Consider the following 23302-nt stretch of genomic DNA (forward strand, 5'->3'; position numbering starts at 1 on the left):
AAGAGTGTTTCCAGAAGGGCTCAAAGATCGCCGATGCCCAGATGGCCGTGGCAGAATTGCAAGAATACCAGAAAAATGCAGACCCAAGTGACTTGTTGCGAGCCAAGAAGCCAGCCACGGATTCAGCATTCCAGTCGTCTGGCGAGACGAAGTCTGTTCACATTCACCCGACGGACCCCAATGCAACTCCGACCCACATTTCGACCACACTCGACTCCAAATAGGAAGAAGCGCTCATCCAGTTCCTCCATGAGAACTGGGACATCTTTGCATGGAAGCCTTCTAACATGCCAGGTGTTCCCAGGGGACTGGCTGAGCATCGTTTGCGAGTCGACCCGAATGTGAAACCAGTCAAACAGCATCTTCGACGGTCCGCCGTCCAGAAAAGAAAAGCAATCGGCGAAGAGGTGGCTCGGCTTTTGGTAGTTGAGTTTATCCGAGAGATTTACCACTCCGAGTGGTTAGCCAATGTTGTCATGGTCCCAAAGAAAGATGACTCACTGCGCATGTGCATCGATTTCAAGCATATCAATCGGGCCTGCCCGAAAGATCACTTCCCTCTCCCTCGCATCGATTAGATAGTCGACTCGACTGCTGGGTGCGAGCGTTTGTCCTCTGTACGGACCCGATGAAATAAAGACAGCTTTTATCACCCCATTCGGGTGCTTATGTTATGTCACAATGCCATTCGGCTTGAAGAACGACTGAGCCACATTTATGCGAATGATTCAGAAGTGCCTGCTCACTCAGATCAGTCGGAATGTGGAAGCATACAAGGATGACATTGTGGTCATGTCATGTAAAGGTTCTGACCTGCTGACCAACCTCGCCGAAACCTTTGCCAACCTCAGAAGGTATGATATCAAGCTCAATCCATCAAAGTGCACGTTTGGAGTTCCAGGCGGAAAGTTACTTGGTTTTCTTGTTTCCGAACAAGGAATCGATGCTAACCCAGAGAGAGTAGGCACTATACTTCGGATGAAACACCCTGTGCGTGTGCATGATGTCCAGAAGCTTACTGGTTGCTTGGCCGCCCTAAGTCGATTCATTTCTTGCCTCGGTGAAAAGGCCCTGCCTCTTTACCGACTGAAGAAGAAATCAGATGCGTTCGAGTGGACTCCAGAAGCTGATACAGCATTTGCAGAGCTAAAAGCCCTGCTTTCCACCCAGCCGGTGCTTGCTGCTCCAATCAGCAAAGAGCCTCTTTTGCTTTATATAGCAACCACTGGACAAGTCGGCAGTACAGTACTTACGGTCGAGCGGGAAGAAGAAGGAAAAGCGTACAAAGTTCAACGCCCAGTTTATTATATTTTTGAAGTCCTGACCCCGTCAAAGCAGAGATATCCTCACTATCAGAAGCTTGTCTATGGAATTTACATGACCACGAAGAAGGTTGCACACTACTTCTCAGATCACTCTGTTACAGTCGTCAGCGACGCTCCATTGTCAGAGATTCTGCACAACAGGGATGCAACTGGTCGAGTGGCAAAATGGGCGATTGAACTCCTTCCCTTGGATACCAAGTTTGAGGCAAAGAAAGCTATCAAGTACCAAGCAATAGTAGATTTCCTCGCCGAGTGGATCGAACAGCAACTGCCGACTCAAGTTCACTCGGAGCACTGGACCATGTTCTTTGACGGATCCAAGATGTTAAACAGTTCTGGTGCTGGAGTAGTTCTGGTATCCCCCCGAGGAGACAAGCTCAGATATGTCCTCCAGATTCACTTTGATTCCTCCAACAATGAAGCAGAGTATGAAGCACTCATGTATGGGTTGCGCATGGCCATCTCACTCGGCGTCCGTCGCCTCATGGTCTATGGCGACTCAGATTTGGTAGTTAATAAAGTGATGAAGGAGTGGGACGTCAGAAGCCCAGCCATGACTGGTTACTGCAACGCGGTGAGAAAGCTTGAGAAGAAGTTCGAGGGGTTAGAACTCCACCACATCCCCCGATTGAAAAATCAAGCAGCCGATGAATTGGCAAAGATAGGTTCCAAGAGAGAGGCCATTCCCAGCAATGTGTTCTTGGAGCATATTCACACGCCAACAGTTCAGGAAGACCCTTTCATTGAAGATCCCCCACAACCCAAGAGCGCCACGGATCCGACTGAAGTCGAGGTCCCAGCTGTGGTCGACCTAATCATGGAGGTTCTGGCCATTACTCCTGACTGGACAGTGCCCTACATTGCGTACATCATCAGGAAAGAGCTCCCAGAGGATGAAGAAGAAGCTCGACAGATCGTCCGCCGATCTAAAGCTTTTACTGTGATAAGAGGGCAGCTGTTCAGAGAAAGTGTGACTGGAGTCGGTCAGAAGTGCATAACACCAGAAGAAGGTCGAATGATCCTCAATGACATCCACTCGGGGCCCTATGGTCACCATGCGTCCTCTCGGGCCATCGTGGCTAAAGCATACCGAGCTAGATTCTATTGGCCACGAGCAAATGAGATGGCGAAAGATATAGTCGACAGATGTGAAGGCTATCAATTTTACTCCGATATGTCTCACAAGCCAGCGTCAGCCCTGAAGACCATCCCCCTCGTCTGGCCCTTCGCTATTTGGGGACTGGATCTCGTTGGACCGCTGAGGACCGGCAGAAGTGGCTTCACTCACGTGCTCGTTGCAGTCGACAAGTTTACCAAATGGATCGAAGCCAAACCCATCAAGAACCTTGACGCTAGCACCGCTGTCAGTTTTATCAGAGAATTGACATTCTGATATGGAGTCCCACACAGCATCATCACGGACAACGGATCGAACTTCGATTTTGATGAGTTCAGAATTTTCTGCGCCTCTCAGGGCACTCGAGTCGACTATGCTTCTGTTGCTCACCCGCTGTCGAACGGACAAGCAGAAAGAGCCAATGGCCTAATTCTCAAAGGACTGAAGCCCTGACTGATGCGTGATCTCAAACACGCAGCAGGTGCTTGGGTTGATGAACTTCCGTCAGTTCTATGGGGTTTAAGGACAACTCCTAATCGGTCGACTGGAAGAACTCCTTTCTTCTTAGTCTATGGAGCCGAAGCTGTTCTGCCAAGTGACTTGCTCCACAACGCACCCCGAGTTGAACTCTTCTCCAAAGCAGAAGCAGAGCCGGCCCGGCAAGATTCAGTCGATCTCTTAGAGGAGGAAAGAGAGAGTGGGTGGGCTTAGTCGCGAATCCGTTCCGCCTAAGTTCGAAAAAATCCTACCGAGTGAAGAGCAATCCTTCCACTCGGGGGCTTAGATGCAGTCGGGCACTCGCCTAAGTTCTCTCACTAAGAGGCTTAACGGCAGTCCAGCACTCGCCTAAGTTTGGAAAAATCCTACCGAGTGGAGAGCAATCCTTCCACTCGGGGGCTTAGCTGCAGTCGAGCACTTGCTTAAGTTCTCTCACTAAGAGGCTTAACGGCAGTCCAGCACTCGCCTAAGTTTGGAAAAATCCTACCGAGTGGAGAGCAATCCTCCCACTCGGGGGCTTAGCTCCAGTCGAGCACTCGCCTAAGTTCTCTCGCTAAGAGGCTTAACGACAGTCTAGCACTCGCCTAAGTTTGAAAAAATCCTACCGAGTGGAGAGCAGTCCTCCCACTCGGGGGCTTAGCTGCAGTCGAGCACTCGCCTAAGTTCTCTCAATAAGAGGCTTAACGACAGTCCAGCACTCGCCTAAGTTTGGAAAAATCCTACCGAGTGGAGAGCAATCCTCCCACTCGGGGGCTTAGCTACAGTCGAGCACTCACCTAAGTTCCCTCACTAAGAGGCTTAACGGCAGTCCAGCACTCGCCTAAGTTTGGAAAAATCCTACCGAGTGGAGAGCAATCCTTCCACTCGGGGGCTTAGCTGCAGTCGAGCACTTGCTTAAGTTCTCTCACTAAGAGGCTTAACGGCAGTCCAGCACTCGCCTAAGTTTGGAAAAATCCTACCGAGTGGAGAGCAATCCTCCCACTCGGGGGCTTAGCTCCAGTCGAGCACTCGCCTAAGTTCTCTCGCTAAGAGGCTTAACGACAGTCTAGCACTCGCCTAAGTTTGAAAAAATCCTACCGAGTGGAGAGCAGTCCTCCCACTCGGGGGCTTAGCTGCAGTCGAGCACTCGCCTAAGTTCTCTCAATAAGAGGCTTAACGACAGTCCAGCACTCGCCTAAGTTTGGAAAAATCCTACCGAGTGGAGAGCAATCCTCCCACTCGGGGGCTTAGCTACAGTCGAGCACTCACCTAAGTTCCCTCACTAAGAGGCTTAACGGCAGTCCAGCACTCGCCTAAGTTTGAAAAAATCCCATCGAGTGTAGAGCAGCCCTCCCACTCGAGGGCTTAGCTGCAGTCGAGCACTCGCCTAAGTTCCCTCACTAAGAGGCTTAACGGCAATCCAGCACTCGCCTAAGTTTGAAAAAATACCACCGAGTGGAGAGCAGTCCTCCTACTCAGGGGCTTAGCTGCAGTCGAGCACTCGCCTACGTTCTCTCACTAAGAGGCTTAACGGCAGTCTAGCACTCGCCTAAGTTTGAAAAAATCCTACTGAGCGGAGAGCAGTCCTCCCACTCGGGGGCTTAGCTGCAGTCGAGTACTCGCCTAAGTTCTCTCACTAAGAGGCTTAACGGCAGTCCAGCACTCGCCTAAGTTTGAAAAAAATCCTACCGAGTGGAGAGTAGTCCGCCCACTCGGGGGCTTAGCTGCAGGCGAGCACTCGCCTAAGTTCTCTCACTAAGAGGCTTAACGGCAGTCCAACACTCGCTTAAGTTTGGAAAAATCCTACCGAGTGGAGAGCAATCCTCCCACTCGGGGGCTTAGCTGCAGTCCAGTACTCACCTAAGTTTGAGACCCATCCCTATCCGTAAGGACGACGAGGTGCAGGTCGACTACAACCTTCTTCTTCGGAGCTGCGGCACTAATACAACGTCCGCTCCATCCCTATCCGCAAGGACGACGAGGTGCAGGTCGACTGCCACCTTCTCCTTCGGAGCTACGGCACAAATGCAACGTCCGCTCCATCCCTATCCGCAAGGACGAAGAGGTGCAGCAAGCAAAGTCCATCCGAAGGCAAACACAAGCAAATTTGGAGATAAACCAAATTCAGATAAATACTAAAAGGTTCCAAGCAACGAATCAAAAGTACTCGGGCACCAAGCCCGAAGGAGTTTAACGGTTACAGAAACCACTCGGCATTCCGAGGCAAATTTAAAGCGTATCCAAGTTTCATAAGATTGATCACTCAGCCGGAGGAGGACTGGCAGGCTCCACGAATGAGTCCAAATCGATCCCATCAGCGATCCGAGTGGCGGAAGCAATGAAAGTCTCCATGAAGGACTGGAAGTCGTGCTTTTTGGTGTTAGCGACTTTGATCGCAGCCAGCTTGTCTTCACGAACCTCCTTGCAATGGGCTCGCACTAGGGACAGTGCCACGTCAGCACCACACCGGGCGGAGGATTTCTTCCATTCTAGCACTCGGTCAGGGATCTCGTTCAGTTGAGTCATCAGAGATTCCAGATCATTCTAAAGCGTCGCCTCCGACCAAAGCGTCGAGTCGATTCGAGAGACAACCTCCTTCAGGCGTGCGAGGTAGCTTGTGGCGCTGGCGATACGGGACTCCAGTCGGAGCACGTTCATCGCAGTTTCGTCGCAGACCGAGGAAGCGATAGGGTCCAGACCCGTCTCGACCCTCCCAGTTTCTTCGTCAAAGTCTTGACAAACTTCTGCAGCCAAAAGTTAGTTCAATCAACCGAGCAAAATCCGATGGCAAACATCAACACAGTCGGATTAAAAGAAATACCTCCCAGCACGAGATAAAGCTTCTTGGCGAGGGTCCTCAGATAAGCTTCTATGTCGGTCCTCTTGCGGATCGCAGACTCCAACTTTTCTTTCAGGGTGACCTTATCCTTCTTCAGGCTGGTCAGTTCGCGGTTAGCTTCATTAAGACAAGATGTCAGTCTAGTTACCTCTCCTTCAAGCGTTCCGACTGAAGCAAGCTTCTTCTCTGCGAGAGCGGTTTTGTCTTGGGCTGCTTTTTGCGCGGCGGCAAGGTCTGAGTCCTTCTTGTCCAGAGCCAACTTCATTTTCTCTGCAAAATAAATAATCAAATCAAAAAAGATATCAAAGAGATATGTTGAAATTCAGTCGGCAATCAGTTACCTTCCATACCAGTGGCCTCGTCTTGAGCTTTTTTGAGATTTTGCTGAGCCAATTCCAAGTCTAAGTTGAGTTGCCTCTCCTTCTCTTCGAGTTCGGCAAACTTGGACATAAGAGTACAAGACTTCTGCAGGAGGCAAGAGACAGGTCAATCGATAGGTTCGAAAGCAGTTCATTTCCGAATGAATATAACCTAAAGAAGTGGAGAACAAGCTATTCAGACCCCAGTCGACTGCCAGCAGTCGACCGTGGTCTCGGGGACTACACCCAATGGGTGCACTTGGCGTGCCCCCACCGGTTCGGATCCCACTCGCCCGGCCCGCCGGAGTCGAGTGCAAGGAGTAAAAAAAGAGAGAGAGAAAGAACTATTGCGCAGTCAAGAAAAGAAGAACTCAGACCACAGTTGACTGCCAGCAGTCGACCACGGTCTCGGGGACTACACCCAGTGGGTGCACTTGGCGTGCCCCCACCGGTTCGGATCCCACTCGCCCGGCCCGCCGGAGTCGAGTGCAAGGAGTAAAAAAAGAGAGAGAGAAAGAACTATTGCGCAGTCAAGAAAAGAAGAACTCAGACCACAGTTGACTGCCAGCAGTCGACCACGGTCTCGGGGACTACACCCAGTGGGTGCACTTGGCGTGCCCCCACCGGTTCTGATCCCACTCGCCCAGACCAAGTGGAAGAGTGAAACTACCAAAAACGACAGCAACACCCAGTGGGTGCTCTAATTCAACGCGAACAACAGGAGATTGTGCAGAAGAAGATTTTTCGAGAACAAAAACAGTCGGAAAGTCTACTCACCTCGACGTTGGCCCGAAGAGCGGCACTAGCGTCGTAGGCAGCCTGACTGCTCTCGTGCACTATCTTCACCCGCTCCATCATCATATCAGCCTGTCGGATGGCTTCCGCAGCCGCTTCCGACTGTTGTCTGGGACGGGGTAGCTGGTGAAAAAATGTGCAGACGACCCACATGCAGCTGCTTGTGGCTCCATGGTGTGGAGTTGGATAGTTGAAGGAACCACAGGCGCGGTCGACCTTGTGGGGTGCCCACTCGGCAAGGGTGCAGCGAACGTCATAGCGGCCCTGCCCGCATCTTCAGCTTGACAAACGGGAGGCGTTGCAGTTGGTTCCTGCCGAGCCACCCTGCCAGCTGTTACCTTCTTGCTCTTCCTAGGCTTAGGAGCCACATCTTCGTCGTCGTCCGGAAGGTCAATGATGTTGGGTGGAGCTGCAAGACAGAACATTCGACCCCAAGTGAACCACTCGACCCTAAAAGGATCAAGAATCGAAATCGCAAGAGTTCATACCTGGGTTAGAGGTCACCACATCCTCCATTTCCTCGTCCTGGTACTGGTATGAAGAGGTCCCTGACATAGCAGCACTGCAAAGGCCCGCATTCAATCGGTTACACCCACTTAATTGAATCCACATAAAGGACAAGTCAGATGGTTACCCGGAGATAGTAGGAACGGTCACTTTGATCCGAGGCAAAGCTTTGGGCAGTTTGGAAGAGAGGGCTTTCGGCACTTTCGGCGCTGGAAGCAACGCGACCTTGGATTGCTTTGGAGGCTTCTCAGTTGGCGTCGGGGAAGACGTCCTGGGGCGCTTCGAGGATTGCCCGATCGGCGCAGCCACCAAGTCCGGAGCGCGTGCCGGGTCATGAGTGTGCTTGGACCTCCTCTCCCTGCGAGGAGGCGAGTCGACTTCTTCCTCATCGGTCGATTCATCGCTCTCCTCGTCCTCCTCGGCTTCCGAATGCTCCTCGCCGCTCTCGCCCCCGCTCCCTTCTTCTTCAGCGCCGGGGTCCTGCACTCCGTTGGGCATCGAGTACATTTCAATGAGGGCCTGAAAGGATAACAATCAAAAGACATTCAGTCGACCACAAACGGGACATCACGTGGTGAATCGGAAAGATACTTGATAAAACAGAAATATACCTGCTCCGGCTGGCGTGAGTTGTCGAATGGAATCACCCTCCTAGATCCTCGAGGGTTGTCTTTGTTACCAGTGATTCCCCTCAACCAGTTCTCCAAGATATCCTCGCTGACCTCCTCCGGGTGGATCCGAGTGGTATCTTCGAGCCCAGAGTACATCCACATTGGATGATCGCGTGCCTGAAGAGGTTGGATGCGTCGACCGAGAAAGACCTCCAGCAGATCCATCCCGGTCACTCCGTCGCGGACAAGCTGGACGACCCGTTCGACCAGCTCCTTGACCTGCGCCTTCTCTTCTGGAACTACCTTCAAGGGAGCAGGCTTCTCCACTCGAGCCAAGGAGAAAGGAGGAAGTCCAGTCGACTGGCCAGGGGTTGGCTGATCCTTGCAGTAAAACCAAGTCGACTGCCAGCCCCGGACCAAGTCAGGAAGGATCATCGCTGGGAAAGTACTCTTACTCCTCATCTGGATCCCCAGACCACCGCACATCTGGATCACCCGCGTCCTCTCGTCACTCGCCTTGGCCTTTTTGACCGACTGGGAACGGCAAGTGAAGATGTGTTTGAAAAGCCCCAGTGCGGTCGACAGCCCAAGAAGTTTTCGCACATGGACACGAAAGCGACCAGATAGACTATGGTGTTCGGAGTGAAATGGTGGAGCTGAGCCCCAAAGAAATTCAAAAAACCCCGGAAGAAAGGGTGGCGAGGCAGTGAGAATCCGTGATCTACGTGGGTTGCTAGGAGGACACACTCACCCTCTCTAGGCCGCGGCTCAGTTTCGTCCCCCGGGGGCCGAGCCGACTTGTGGGGGATCAATCCCCCCTCCACCAGGTCGTCGAGGTCGTCCTGCGTGATTGCCGAGCGGATCCAGTCGCCCTGGATCCAGCCCACCGGCAGGCCGGACCTCGACGAGGATCCGCCCCGGCTGGTCCGCTTGCCCTTCGCCTTCGCGGTCGCCTTCTTCATGCGTTCCAGCGCCGCCGTCTTATCCTTCCCCATGGTGGCAGATCAAGCTCGAGCGGAGATCCGGCGACGAGGCGGAAGCGAGAGTGGCGGAGAGATCGGGAGAAAGAGAAGAGAGAATGGTGGCGTGCGGAGCAGAGGCCTAGCCCGAGACCTTTTATAAGACCTTCCGCCGAGTGGCTGACTAGTGGACCCAAGCAATCTAAACAAATCCCGCAACAGTCGCGCGCGCAGTACGTGGCAAAAAAGGTGGCGCGGGGATCGAGGAGACTTACCTAATCCGTCCCGATGACCTCGTTTCCTCCCGTCGGGCGCGCTTCCCAAAATTCGAATCCCGCGAGATCCGCGGAGAGCGGAACAACCTGTCAGACTAAAGACAAACACCCTCTACATCATCATTCGGAATTCAACCATGAAAGTTCACTCGACAACAACCAAGAATGGACCAAGGCGACTGAGAAAGGAGTCGATGTCGTCTCCTCAACTCATTGTTTCAGGACAATGCATATTCATAGCACAAAGAGTGGGTCGGAAGTGTTCTCAACCCCTTCCTCATTCGAACCCTGATCCATTCAGGGGCTAATGATGAAGCTATGTACCTAGGGTAGGGTCATGGACCTGTCCAGCATACCCTCCCTGAGGACATCTTTACAAAGAATCAGAAGCAGTCGAAGAGAAAATATCATCCACTCGACCATGAAGATGTGCTCACTCGACTTCCTAGAAGACACTCGACCACCTCAAAGACACTCGACCACTAGAAGACAAGAAGCCCTCCAGTCTGCAACGGCCGCGACTTAAACCATAGCATTATGGGCATTTATAACACTTTATTGTAGACATTACCAGTAACGCCCCACCTTTATGAACATTGAACCCTGTGTAACGGAGGGGAGCTGGGGTCCTGGCGCACTCTATACAAGCCACCCCCTCCTCTGGGACAGGGGTTCGCACTTTTGTAAACACACACACACACACGTATAATCCAGTCGACCGCCTCAGGGCACCGAGCGTAGGGCTGTTACTTCCTCCGAGAAGGGCCTGAACTCGTAAAACTCGTGTGTACAACTACTCCATAGCTAGGATCTTGCCTCCTCATACCTACCCCCCATTCTACTGTCAGTCTTAGATCCACGATAGCTTTCAATGGTGAACATCAATATGTTGATCATGTCTACTATATGATTCACGCTCGACCTTTTGGTCTCAGTGTTCCGAGGCCATATCTGCATATGCTAGGCTCGTCAAGTTTAACCTGAGTATTCTGCGTGTGCAAAACAGGCTTGCACCCATTGTAGATGGACGTAGAGCTTATCACACCCGATCATCACGTGGTTTCTGGGCACGACGAACTTTGGCAACGGTGCATACTCAGGGAGAACACTTTTATCTTGAAATTTAGTGAGAGATCATCTTATAATGCTACCGTCAATCAAAGCAAGATAGTATGCATAAAAGATAAACATCACATGCAATCAATATAAGTGATATGATATGGCCATCATCATCTTGTGCTTGTGATCTCCATCTCCGAAGCACCTTCATGATCACGATCGTCACCGGCGCAACACCTTCATCTCCATCGTAGCATCGTTGTCGTCTCGCCAATCTTATGCTTCCACGACTATCGCTACCGCTTAGTGATAAAGTAAAGCATTACAGGGCGATTGCATTGCATACAATAAAGCAACAACCATATGGCTCCTGCCAGTTGCCGATAACTCAGTTACAAAACATGATCATCTCGTACAATAAAATTTAGCATCATGTCTTGACCATATCACATCACAACATGCCCTGCAAAAACAAGTTAGACGTCCTCTACTTTGTTGTTGCAAGTTTTACATGGCTGCTACGGGCGTAAGCAAGAACCGTTCTTACCTACGCATCAAAACCACAACGATAGTTTGTCAAGTTGGTTCTGTTTTAACCTTCGCAAGGAACGGGCGTAGCCACACTCGGTTCAACTAAAGTTGGAGAAACTGACACCCGCCAGCCACCTGTGTGCAAAGCACATCGGTAGAACCAGTATCGCGTAAGCGTACGCGTAATGTCGGTCCGGGCCGCTTCATACAACAATACAGCCGAACCAAAGTATGACATGTTGGTAAGCAGTATGACTTATATCGCCCACAACTCACTTGTGTTCTACTCGTGCATATAACATCAACGCATAAAACCTGGCTCGGATGCCACTGTTGGGAACGTAGTAATTTCAAAAATTTCTTACACACACGCAAGATGATGGTGATGCATAGCAACGAGAGGGGAGAGTGTTGTCCACGTACCCTCCTAGACCGAAAGCGGAAGCGTTAGCACAAGGCGGTTGATGTAATCGTACGTCTTCACGATCCGACCGATCAAGTACCGAACGCACGGCACCTCCGAGTTCTGCACACGTTCAACTCGATGACGTCCCTCGAACTCCGATCCAGCCGAGTGTTGAGGGAGAGTTTCGTTAGCACGACGGCGTGGTGACGATGATGATGTTCTACCGACGTAGGGCTTCGCCTAAGCACCGCTACGATATGATCGAGGTGGATTATGGTGGAGGGGGGCACCGCACACGGCTAAGAGATCAAGAGATCAATTGTTGTGTCTTTGGGGTGCCCCCTGCCCCCGTATATAAAGGAGTGGAGGAGGGGGAGGGTCAGCCCTCTCTATGGCGCGCCCTAGGGGAGTCCTACTCCCACCGGGAGTAGGATTCCCCCTTTCCTAGTAGAACTAGGAACCCTTCCAAGTAGGAGGAGTAGGAGGGAAGGAAAGGGAAGGGAAAAGGAGAAGGAAGGAAGGGGGCGCCCCCCTCCCTAGTCCAATTCGGACCAGCCCATGGGGAGGGGTGCGGCCACCCTTTGTGGCCTTTCTCCCCTTTCCCGTATGGCCCATTAAGGCCCAATACGAATTCCCGTAACTCCTCGGTACTCCCGAAAATACCCGAATCACTCGGAACCTTTCTGATGTCCGAATATAGTCGTCCAATATATCGATCTTTACGTCTCGACCATTTCCAGACTCCTCATAATGTCCCCGATCTCATCCGGGACTCAGAACTTCTTCGGTACATCAAAACACATAAACTCATAATATAACCGTCATCGAACTTTAAGCGTGCGGACCCTACGGGTTCGAGAACTATGTAGACATGACCGAGACACGTCTCCGGTCAATAACCAATAGCGGAACCTGGATGCTCATATGGCTCCTACATATTCTACGAAGATATTTATCGGTCAAACCGCATAAAAACATACGTTGTTCCCTTTGTCATCGGTATGTTACTTGCCCGAGATTCGATCGTCGGTATCTCAATACCTAGTTCAATCTTGTTACTGGCAAGTCTCTTTACCCGTTCCGTAATACATCATCCCGCAACAAACTCATTAGTTTCAATGCTTGCAAGGCTTATAGTGATGTGCATTACCGAGTGGGCCCAGAGATACCTCTCCGACAATCGGAGTGAAAAATCCTAATCTCGAAATACGCCAACCCAACAAGTACCTTCGGAGACACCTGTAGAGCACCTTTATAATCACCCAGTTACGTTGTGACGTTTGGTAGCACACAAAGTGTTCATCCGGTAAACGGGAGTTGCATAATCTCATAGTCATAGGAACATGTATAAGTCATGAAGAAAGCAATAGCAACAAACTAAACGATCAATAGCTAAGCTAACGGAATGGGTCAAGTCAATCACATCATTCTATTAATGATGTGATCTCGTTAATCAAATGACAACCCATGTCAATGGTTAGGAAACTTACCCATCTTTGATCAACGAGCTAGTCAAGTAGAGGCATACTAGTGACACTCTGTTTGTCTATGTATTCACACATGTATTATGTTTTCGGTTAATACAATTCTAGCATGAATAATAAACATGTATCATGATATAAGGAAATAAATAATAACTTTATTATTGCCTCTAGGGCATATTTCCTTGAAATCCTTCTTCTTCATGTTCTAAAAGGATAGCACTAATAATAACTAGTCGACGGCCCGTGCATTCGCACATGCTAGTTTGTCATGCATGGTAATTTTGTATTTAAATGTCACCATGCCTCACAGACCAAGAAGGTCTTCCTCACATGAAGCGACCAGGAAAATTATACATTTTAAAACACTACACGATTGGAAGCAGATTTAAGAAGAAATGATATATAAAAATTCTTAAATCATAAGATCTTGGCAAAGAAGTTCGTATGATCATATCACAGAGCTTCCAATGCTTTAAATGTGCCACGCATTAGTTAACTGAAAAGACACATAATTAAGTACTCCCTCTCTAAACTAATATAAGAGCGTTTAGATCATTAAAGTAGTGATCTAAACGCTCTTTTATTAGTTTATGGAGCGAGTATTATGCATGGATCCTTGGAAATTATTGCATATGAAACCATGCAAATTATTTTTGAAGATATTTATTTGAGTTTTTTCTTTTGTTGGTATGTGAAAATCGGTGGTATAAATTTAGCAACAATGTAATTAGCGTAGTTAGCATACCAAGGAGTATTATGAGAAGCATTTATTACAGCTAGTTGTTCATCGGGAAAGCTATCATCAATAGGTAGTGGGTCATCAAGAATATTTTGTAACCTAGACAAGTTATCAGCTACGGGGTTCTCAGCTCCTTTCCTATCAGTGCTATGTAAGTCAAATTCTTGTAGCAAGAGAACCCACCTAATGAGTCTAGGTTTAGCATCTTTCTTTTTCATAAGATATTTTAGAGCAGCATGATCAGTGTGAACAATTACTTTGGAATCAACAATGTAAGATCTAAATTTGTCACAAGCAAACACAACTGCTTAGAATTCTTTTCTAGTTGTAGCATAATTTCTTTGGGCACTGTCTAGAGTTTTGCTAGCATAATGGATAACATTTAATTTCTTATCAATTCTTTGTCCTAGAACAACACCAACAACATAATCACTACCATCACTCATAATTTCAAAAGGCAAGTTCCAATTAGGTGGTTGAAGAATAGGTGCAGAAATCAAGGCTTTATTAAGTGTTTCAAAGGCTTCTACACAATCATCATAAAAAACAAATGGAACATCCTTTTGTAAAAGATAAGTAAGAGGCCTAGAAATTTTAGAGAAGTCTTTAATAAACCTCCAATAGAAACTAGCATGACCAAAGAAACTACGAATACCTTTGATGTCCTTAGGACATTATATTTTCTTAATTGCATCAACTTTGGCTTTATCCACCTCAATACCTCGTTTGGAAATTTTATGCCCCAAGACAATGGCTTCATTAACCATAGAGTGGCACTTCTCCCAATTCAAGACAGGATTAGTTTATTCACATCTCTGAAAAACTCGATCAAGGTTGCTTAAGCAATCATGAAAAGAAGTTCCATAAATGGAGAAATCATCCATGAAAACCTCAACAACCTTTTAACAAAAATCAGAGAATATAGGAGTCCTACCTCTTTGAAAGGTAGCAGGTGCATTGCACGAACCAAAAGGCATATGTCTATAAGCATAGGTTCCAAAAGGACAAGTAAAAGTGGCTTTCCCTTGATCAGATTGTGAAACAGGTATTTGAGAAAAAAAATACCCATGAAGGAAACAAAAGTGAGTGTGCTTAGATAATCTTTCTAGCACTTGATCAACAAAAGGCAGAGGGTAATGATCTTTTCTAGTAGCTTTATTTAATTTTCTAAAATCAATTACCATTCTATAGCCAGTAACAATTCTTTGTGGGATAAGTTCATTATTACCATTAGGAACAACACTAATGCCTCCTTTCTTAGGGACACAATGTACAGGACTTACCCATCTACTATTAGCTATGGGATATATTATACCTGCTTCTAGAAGTTTTAGCATTTCGGTTCTTACCACTTCTTTCATTTTAGGATTCAATCATCGTTGATGATGAACAATGGGTTTAGCATCAGGTTCCATATTAATCTTGTGCTGAAGAGAGTGGGACTAATGCCCTTATGATGATCAAGAGTATATCCAATAGCAGCAAGATGTTTATTTAGAATTTTTAATAATCCTTCTTCTTCATGTTCTAAAAGGATAGCACTAATAATAACTAGTCAACAGCCCATGCATTCGCACATGCTAGTTTGTCATGCATGGTAATTTTGTATTTAAATGTCACCATGCCTCGTAGACCAAGAAGGTTATCCTCACATGAAGTGAACAGAAAAATATACATTTGAAAACACTACACGATTGGAAGCAGATTTAATAAGAAATTATATATAAAAATTCTTAAATCATAAGTCTTGTCAAAGAACTTCATATAATCCTATCACACAACTTCCAATGCTTTAAATGTGCCATGCATTAGTTATCTGAAATGACACATAATTAAGTACTCTAAACTAATATAAGAACGTTTAGATCATTAAAGTAGTGATGTAAACGCTCTTTTATTAGTTTACGGAGCGAGTATTATGCATGGATCCTTGGAAATTATAGCGTATGAAACCGTGCAAATTATTTTCGCACATATTTATTTGATTAGAATTTTTTTCTTTTGTTGGTATGTGAAACTCGGTGGTATAAATTTAGCAACAATGTAGTTAGCGTAGTTAGCATACCAAGGAGTATTATGAGAAGCATTTATTACAACTAGTTGTTCATCAGGAAAGCTATCATCAATAGGTAGTGGGTCATCAAGAATATTTTGTAACCTAGACAAGTTATCAGCTATGGGGTTCTCAGCTCCTTTCCTATCAGTGCTATGTAAGTCAAATTCTTGTAGCAAGAGAACCCACCTAATGAGTCTAGGTTTAGCATCTTTCTTTTTCATAAGATGTTTTATAGCAGCATGATCAGTGTGAACAATTACTTTGGAACCAACAATGTAAGATCTAAATTTGTCAGAAGCAAATACAACTGCTAAGAATTCTTTTTTAGTGGTAGCATAATTTCTTTGGGCACTGTCTAGAGTTTTGCTAGCACAATGGATAACATTTAATTTCTTATCAACTCTTTGTCCTAGAACAACACCAACAACATAATCACTACCATCACTCATAATTTCAAAAGGCAAGTTCCAATTAGGTGGTTGAACAATAGGTGCAGAAATTAAGGCTTTATTAAGTGTTTCAAAGACTTCTACACCATCATCATAAAAAACAAATGGAACATCCTTTTGTAAAAGATTAGTAAGAGGCCTAGAAATTTTAAAGAAGCCTTCAATAAACCTCAGGTAGAGACTAGCATGACCAAGGAAACTACGAATACCTTGGATGTCCTTAGGACATGAAATTTTCTCAATTGCATCAACTTTGTCTTTATCCACCTCAATACCTCGTCTGCAAATTTGATGCCCCAAGACAATGGCTTCATTAACCATAAAGTGGCACTTCTCCCAATTCAAGACAGGATTACTTTATTCACATCTCTGAAAAAGTCGATCAAGGTTGCTTAAGCAATCATGAAAAGAAGTTCCGTAAACGGAGAAATCATCCATGAAAACCTCAACAATCTTTTAACAAAAATCAAAGAATATAACAGTCATACCTCTTTGAAAGGTAGTAGGTGCATTGCATAAACCAAAAGGCATATGTCTATAAGCATAGGTTCGAAAAGGACTAGTAAAAGTGGTTTTCCCTTCATCAGATTGTGAAACAGGTATTTGAGAAAAAACAGAATATCCATCAAGGAAACAAAAGTGAGTGTGCTTAGATAATATTTCTAGCACTTGATCAACAAAAGGCAGAGGGTAATGATCTTATCTAGTAGCTTTATTTAATTTTCTAAAATCAATTACCATTCTATAGCCAAAAACAATTCTTTGTGGGATAAGTTCATTACTATCATTAGGAACAACAGTAATGCCTCCTTTCTTAGGGACACAATTAACATGACTTACCCATCTACTATTAGCTATGGGATAGATTATACCTACTTCCAGAAGGTTTTGCATTTCAGTTCTTACCACTTCTTTCATTTTAGGATTCAATCATCGTTGATGATCAACAACGGGTTTAGCATCAGGTTCCATATTAATCTTGTGCTGACAGAGAGTGGGACTAATGCCGTTAAGATCATCAAGAGTATATCCAATAGCAGCATGATGCTTCTTTAGAATTTATAATAATCCTTCTTCTTCATGTTCTAAAGGGATAGCACTAATAATAACTAGTCAACAGCCCGTGCATTCGCACGTGCTAGTTTGTCATGCCTGGTAATTTTGTATTTAAATGTCACCATGCCTCACAGACCAAGAAGGTCGTCCTCTCATGAAGTGAATAGAAAAATTATACATTTGAAAATACTACATGATTGGAAGCAGATTTAATAAGAAATGATATATAAAAAATCTTAAATCATAAGATCTTGTCAAAGAACTTCATATGATCATACCACACAGCTTCGAATGATTTAAATGTGCCACGCATTAGTTAACTGAAAAGACACATAATTAAGTACTCCCTCTCGAAACTAATGTAAGAGCATTTAGATCATTAAAGTAGTGATCTAAACACTCTTTTATTAGTTTACGGAGCGAGTATTATGCATGGATCCTTGGATATTATTGCGTATGAAACTGTGCAAATTATTTTCATAGATATTTATTTGATTAGATTTTTTTCTTTTGTTGGTATGTGAAACTCGGTGGTATAAATTTAGCAACAATGTAATTAGCATAGTTAGCATACCAAGGAGTATTATGAGAAGCATTTATTACAGCTAGTTGTTCATCAGGAAATCTATCATCAATAGGTAGCGGGTCATCAAGAATATTTTGTAACCTAGACAAGTTATCAGCTACAGGGTTCTCAGCTCCTTTCCTATCAGTGCTATGTAAGTCAAATTCTTGTAGCAAGAGAACCCAACTAATGAGTCTAGGTTTAGCATCTTTCTTTTTCATAAGATATTTTATATCAGCATGATCAGTGTGAACAATTACTCTTGAATAAACAATGTAAGATCTAAATTTATCACAAGCAAACACAACTGCTAAGAATTCTTTTTTAGTAGTAACATAATTTATTTGGGCACTGTCTAGAGTTTTGCTAGCATAATGGATAACATTTAATTTCGTGTCAACTCTTTATCCTAGAACAACACCAACAACATAATCACACCATCACTCATAATTTCAAAAGGCAAGTTCCAATTAGGTGGTTGAACAATAGGTGCAGAAATTAAGAGCAAAGCCCCGCCCACTTATATTGTTCTCTCTTATGGGATGTGCGACTAATTATTTTGGCAATGATGGTCTTGGGTTGTTACAAAAGATCAAAGTGGCCTTTAAATTTCTGCTAGTTCTTTATTAACATTATCAAGTGATTGATTGCTTTTTACCATCAATAACCTTCATTAGCAACTCTCAATTTCTTAACTCTTATGGCCTTACATGTCTTGCCATGTAATATGTTTCTTCCAACTACTTTGTCTCTACTTCAACACATATGTGTGCCGATCTACATCATTATGGGGGACATGTTTGGTTTTGTTGGCTCTAGAGTATGGATCATCTATGCTCCATCTTTTCGATCAGATGGAAATAAATCCTTGAATAGCATAGACTCTTTTAGTCCTAAACCTCTTCCTAGTCATGAACTGCAGCGCACATGGATGAAGACGAAGGCTTACCTGGCTTGGAGTTGATGCTCATGGTATGCTCCAAGATGAATTGGTCAACATGGACATGAGCTGTCGTACAATAATACTGCTCGACGTCCAGCTGGTCATACAATAATATTGATCCAAGATGCTCATGGTCTAATCCAAGATGAATTGGTGAACATGGACATGAGCTGTCGTACATGAGAAGAGATAGAAGCAAGGGGAGGGACGCGATCAGGAGAACTAATAGTAATGAACACAACAATTTACAGGGGATCGGGAGGATACTTGCTAAGAATTTGGGATTTTTTTCGTGGAAAAGCAAGATGCCATGGATGTATTACATATAGATCGATTCAGATATGGAAGTTTCTTTGTTTTTTCCTTCTATTACTCTAACCGAGGAAAGAGATCCCAGAGTCGAGGTTTTTTTAGGAAGTGTCCATGGATTGAGTCATTTTCTCCTTCTATTTTCCTAACCGACAAAAGAGAACGTGGAGTTAATTTTTCGCCAAGAATTTTATGGATTGATCTACATCATAATAACTCGGTCCCACTAGATTAACGGCTCCTAATTTCTAATTAACGTGGAAATTTTTAGGGAGTCACTCATTAGTATAGGTATAGATAGGATACATCTTTTTCTCATCAAGATAAGCATACTTCAAAGTGTCACGCAATTGCTTTAATTCTAACACGGGATCATCTTTAGGTGGATGAAGTCCTTGATGACTCGTGTCCATGTCAGTAGTTCCCCGAAGAGGAAGGGATCATGCAGCACAACTATGGTCGGTATTTCCCTCGGTGATGAAATCAAGGTTATCGAACCAGTAGGAAAACCAAGCAACACTATGTAAACGGTACCTGCACACAAAGAACAAATACTTGCAACCCGACGCGTAAGAGGGGTTGTCCATCCCTCTCGGGTAAAAGATAGATTGTGGATAAATTGATCTTGTGGAAACGTGAAATAAAATAAATAACAAAAAAATTGCAGCAAGGTATTTTTGGGCTTTGGGAATAATAAATCTATAAGCAAAAGCAAATAAAAATACATCTCGAAGCAAATATGATAAAGGATAGACCCGGGGGGGCATATATTTCACTAACGGCTTCTCTCAAGAAAAATAACATACGGCAGGTAAACAAATTACTGTTTGGCAATCTATAGAACTTCAAATAATTATGACAATATTCAGGCAATGATCATTATATAGGCATCATGTCCAAGATTAGTAGACCGACTCCTGCCTGCATCTACTACTATTACTCCACACATCGACCGCTATCCAGCATGCATCTAGTGTATTAAGTTCATGGAAAAACATAGCAATGCAATAAGAATGATGACATGATGTAGACAAGATCTATTCATGTAGGAATAGACCCCATGCATCTTGTTGTCCTTAATGGCAACGATCAATACATGTCTTGTTGCCCCTTCTGTCATTGGGAAAGAACACCGCACGACCGAACCCATCACAAAGCACCTCTTCCCATGGCAAGAAAAATCGATCTAGTTGGCCTAACTAAACCAAAGATTCGAAGAAATATGAGGCTATAAGTAATCATACATATAAGAGATCAAAACTCAAATAACTTTCATGGATAAAATAGATCTGGTCAAAAACTCAAAGCTCATCGGATCCCAACAAACACACCGCAAAAGGAGTTACACCAAATAGATCTCTAAGAGACCATTGTATTGAGAATCAAAAGAGAGAGAGGAAGCCATCTAGCTACTAACTACGGGCCCATAGGTCTAAAATGAACTACTCACGCATCATCGGAGAGGCACTAGTAAGGATGATGAACCCCTCCGTGATGGTGTCAAGATTGAATTTGGTGGTTCTGGAACTTGCGGTGGCTGGAATTGTGTTTCGTCGACTCCCCTAGGGTTTCTGGATTTTTGTGGTATTTATAGAGCAAAGAGGCGGTGTGGGAGGCGGCCGAGGTGGGGACAACCCACCAGGGTGTGCCTGGGCTCCCTGGGGTGCCTAGGTGGGTTTTGCTCCCCTCACAGCCCCCTCCGGTACTTCTTTGGCCCAACAGGTGTCTTCTGGTCCAGAAAAATTCTCCAAAAAGTTTCGCTGCGTTTGGACTCCGTTTGGTACTGATATCCTGCAGAGTAAAAAACAAGCAAAAAACAACAACTTGTACTAGGCACTATGTCAATAGGTTAGTCCCAAAAAATGATATAAAGTTTCTATAAAATGATTTTAAAACATCCAAGAATGATAATATAACATCATGGAACAATGAAAAATTATAGATACGTTGGAGACGTATCAGTCCTCCTAAAGTTTCAATAGGTAAATTGTGTTTAAGGAGAGGTTGTTGTTCAAAGAATATTTTATTTATTTCATTTCTTTCATGCAAGTGCATATCATTTTCATGGTCTAGCTAATATTGTTCAAGTGGATTAGTAGGAGGTATGGAAAAACAAGCAAGACCAATTATTTCATCCTTACTAGGTGATTCTTTATCATGAGGTTGTCTACGAAACTTAGAGAAATTAAACTCATGAGACATATCACCAAATCTAACACTAACAATTTCTTTTTTCACAATCTATCTTAGCATTGACTGTGTTCAAGAAAGGTCTACCGTAGATTATGGGACAAAGGTCATCTTGTGGGGAACCAAGAACTAGAAACTCAGTAGAGTATTTTATTTTTCCCACACAAGACTTCAACATCTCTAACAATCCCAAGTGGTGTGATGGTATCTCTATTAGCAAGTTTGATAGTGACATCTATGTCTTCCATTTCAGCGAGTGCTATATCATTCATAATTTCTTGGTATAAGGTAAAAGGAATAGCACTCACACTAGCACCTAAATCACATAAGCCATGATAGCAATGATATCCTATTTTAACTGCGACAACATGCATGAAAAGAACAGGTTTATGTTTATCGTTTTCACCAGGTTTGGCAATTCTCGCAGCTTTATCACAAAAATAAATAACATGCCCATTGAGGTTTTCAACCAAGAGATATTTTACCATAGCAACACTAGGTTCTACTTTGATTTGTTCAGAGGGTTTAGGTGCTTGAATATTACTTTTGTGAACCACGGCTGATACCTTAGCTTGTTCCTTTATCCAAACAGGGCAAGGTGCATTTTCAATATAAGCAGTAGGCCCAACTGGATCAACATTATAAATGATAGTTTCATCTTTATCTATAACCGATTCTTTAATTTCTTATTTAATAGGGGGATGATATTTAAACCACTTCTCCTTAGGGAGATCAACATGAGTAGCAAATGATTCACAAAAGAGGCTACTATCTCAGAGTAAAGTCCATATTTAGTGCTAAACTTGTGAAAAGCAATGGTATTCACAAAAGATTTAACACAATCAAACTCAAGCTTAATACCTCACTCTTTACCTTCATCGAGTTCCCAATCTTTAGAGTTGCGTTTAATTCTTTCTAAAAGATCCCACCTGAATTGAATAGTCTTCTTCATTAAAGAACGAGTACAAGAAGTATCGATCATGGATTGATCATCACGAGAAAGCCGAGCATAAAAATTCTGAATAATAATTTCTCTTGAGAGCTCATGATTGGGGCATGAATATAACATTGACTTAAGCCTCCCCCAAGCTAGAGCTATACTTTCTCCATCACGAGGCCAAAAATCTTTATCTTTACCTAATAATAAAGCAAATTGGGTTTCTGTCGTCCGTCAAGGCATTTTTCAGAAAAGTCCCTCTATTTCAGAGAATTCAACCCGTAGTCCTGTCTTAAGTTAAAATGAATCGTTATTTTTGTGTTTTACACAAAAGTCCCTTATTTTCCTGAAATCAACCCGCCGTCCAGATTTAAGTCACACCCGAATCGTTATTTTAAATTTTTCAAAACCCCCCTAATGTTTTAGGTAATTCATTCGCAGATCATATTTAAGTCAAATAAATGCTTTTTAAAATCATCAATATCTTTTAAACCGTAACTCCAATTTGAACATGTTATATATGAAATTTGATTAGAAAAATATGTAGAATATGAATATGGGATTATTTTTACCTGTTAAGTATTTTTAAATATTATTTTGGAATATATTTGAGTCAAACCAAATGATTTTCTAAATTATCTGTATCTTTTAAACCGTAACTTCGATTTTAACATATCATATATGAATTTTTATTGGAAAAATGTGTGGAATCTAAATATGACGTTAATTTTACCTGTTAAATATTTTTAGAATATTTTTATGGAAACAAACTTATAATTTATAGCGCAAGATACTTTTTTTTCATACCGGCGGCGATCCGGATTGCAAATAAACACCCCACTATGACCATATACGGAAAAGAAAACATCGATAACTACACATGCATACCTCTGAAAAATGTCGCAGGGGAAAACAGCAAATTTCTCATTGTGGGAGTGTGAGAAAGCGAGCAAGAGAGAGGGAGAGAGAGACGCCTTAGGATTAACCATATTCAACAAATGTTTTTTGTTGTTTTGTGTGAACACCAAGGCCATCGCCGGCGAGAGTGAGAAGGAGGATAAGCGGCAACACAAATATGATGCCTCGCAAAAAGAATGGAGATGGAAATATTGTGGTCTTGAGTGATGGTTGTTGAGTTAAGAGCGTGTGTTTTGTTTTCTCTCCCGTTGCAATGCACGGGCTCTTTTGCTATTTATATATATAATTCTGATCACGATGAACTAGATGCATAGGATAATTTTTTTTGGTGAAATTCCAATTTCAATCGATTCCAATTCCACGATCCAATATCATCACATAGCCTATACCATGTCA

Source organism: Triticum urartu, chromosome 1A (genome assembly GCF_056163025.1).
Source record: "Triticum urartu cultivar PI428250 chromosome 1A, HENAU_Tu73, whole genome shotgun sequence".
NCBI classification, from domain to species: Eukaryota; Viridiplantae; Streptophyta; class Magnoliopsida; order Poales; family Poaceae; genus Triticum; species Triticum urartu.